The 1,972-nt window shown below is 39.1% G+C and overlaps 1 protein-coding gene across 1 annotated transcript in view; it reads right to left on the reverse strand.

The window, feature by feature from the left end:
- Positions 1–316: 316 nt before the first annotated feature.
- BRDT (bromodomain testis associated) overlaps positions 317–1,972 on the reverse strand; it is a 69,728-nt gene continuing 68,072 nt past the window's right edge. Inside the window, exon 26 of the mRNA XM_018565078.1 lies at positions 317–327. The gene's annotated coding sequence lies outside the window, so the exon portion shown is untranslated. The remainder of the gene's footprint in view (positions 328–1,972) is intronic.

The raw sequence follows: 1,972 nt of genomic DNA on the forward strand, positions 1-1,972 counted from the left end.
CACACACACACACACACACACACACACACACACACACATGCAAATAAGGTAAGTATCACAGGTTATTCCTTTACCCTTAGACTTAATGAACATTTAACCCTTGCAGTGTGAGGGGGGGGAGGGGATGGGGTACTGCAAGAATATAATTATCTGCCATACAGGTCATATAATGTTTTCAATCTGTAGGACAATTTATAGAAGCATATTTATCAAGGATTTGATGGTCATTGTGCTCGATATTCACCCAAAATTCTTCAGTGGATATTCATTCACAGGGTTATTCACAAAAGGGTGAAGAGTTTGGAGAAGACAGGAGAAGTGAACAATCTAGGACAACATAACTGAACTGGAAAGTGAGCTGAATTGGAGAATTTTTCCAAATCAGCTATGCTGTCCTAGATTGTTCACTTCTCCTGCCTTCTCCAAACTCTTCCCCCTTTTGTGAATAACCCCCTCAGTCTTGACTTATATCAAGCCAAATCAATGGCAATTTGCCCACTGAAAATTATATTTCTTGAAATTCGACACACTCAACACCTACTTTTCAGCTGGTACAAGTCTATACTGCAACATTCACCATCTGTAGGAAAAGGGTGAATGGTACTTTCACTGCACAAAGACAGTTTAGAATTGTGAAACATTTTACTTTGTGTTGTATTTCCAGTAATAAAATACCCAGCAGACTTTCCATTATGGCTGCTCTTGGTTTAGTGTCCTAAAACTGTGTTACTTTTGCTGCTAATTTATACCCCATGAAGTGGGTCCCACAATAAAAGTTAGTATTTTTTAGCAGGAGAGACATGCAAGGACAGGAGAGAAATGCAAACACAAAACATTTTCCTGGCTCTTATCGAACATTTCTCATTTTGTTTTACCTGCCAAAGGATTTGTAATTTTGTATAGCCCGGTCCCTAGGTGTATACTGTCCTGCCAGCCAAATAATTAACCAGGTTGGCCACTTGCAGGACTTGAATGGAGTAAAGATGTAGCAAAGCCGTTTTATTCAAGTCCAACATTTCGGTGAGACAACTTAAAAGAAAGGTGGGCTCTGTCCCACAGAAATGTTGGATTATTAATTTTTTTTTTACTTTGTTCAAGTATCTGATTGCCCTACTGACTTACACTATTTCTCAATTGGCAAGAGATGTATATACCAGGCAAGAATCAGTAACAGGAGTACACTGAGTGTATAGTACAACAGTCTAAGGTCAGTAACAGGAGAGCATGCAATAGGAATATGCAGAATTTGGACATTTTCACATACAAATTCTGTAAAAGTCATATGTAAAAGCATGGCGTATGTGTTCAGTGGCAGCACTTTCTTAAGTGATGGTACCCGTTGTGGACCCCATGTAGCTATACCAATAAACAGAAGGCACATTTATGGTTAAGTGTAACCTGCATCTGTAGTCTGAAAGTGCTTCTTCTAAATCAGTCCTAGAAGTCACATTCTGAAACAGGCCAGCAGTTATTGGGCTAGAGGAACAATGCTTGGGCTAGAGGAAGGATGCTTGTACTAAAGGCAGTTTTTCAATAAAATAACCGCATGTAATACCTATTTAATTGTAGCTTTATTTTATGGTTATAAATGTTTAAATGGCACTTTTTCAGTTGGTTAACATTTCTTTTGCATAATTTCCACAGCTCTATAGAGCACGTTTTAGCAGATGGATATGGAACTAACAACCTCCATTCTTATAGTCTTACCTCCACTTTCCTGTTACAGCAGTTACACCCAGTGTCTACATGATTCTGGAGGTTCTCCAGCCATCCAGAAAATTAGGCAGACTCTATAAGACTTGTTGCAAGTTCCAGTGCACATTGTGAGAAGCTCACAGGGTGCAATAAAATTGGGGTAAGCAATTTCCGTACAATAGAAGACCCTGTACGACTGAAGGTAAAGCTGGAGTTCAGCTTTAGGGCATATATAAGCAAAAATGAGTGAAAATACCACACTACCACACACTACCAC

This window comes from Nanorana parkeri, unplaced genomic scaffold, assembly GCF_000935625.1.
Source record: "Nanorana parkeri isolate BGI_ZX_2015 unplaced genomic scaffold, ASM93562v1 scaffold811, whole genome shotgun sequence".
Taxonomy (NCBI): Eukaryota; Metazoa; Chordata; class Amphibia; order Anura; family Dicroglossidae; genus Nanorana; species Nanorana parkeri.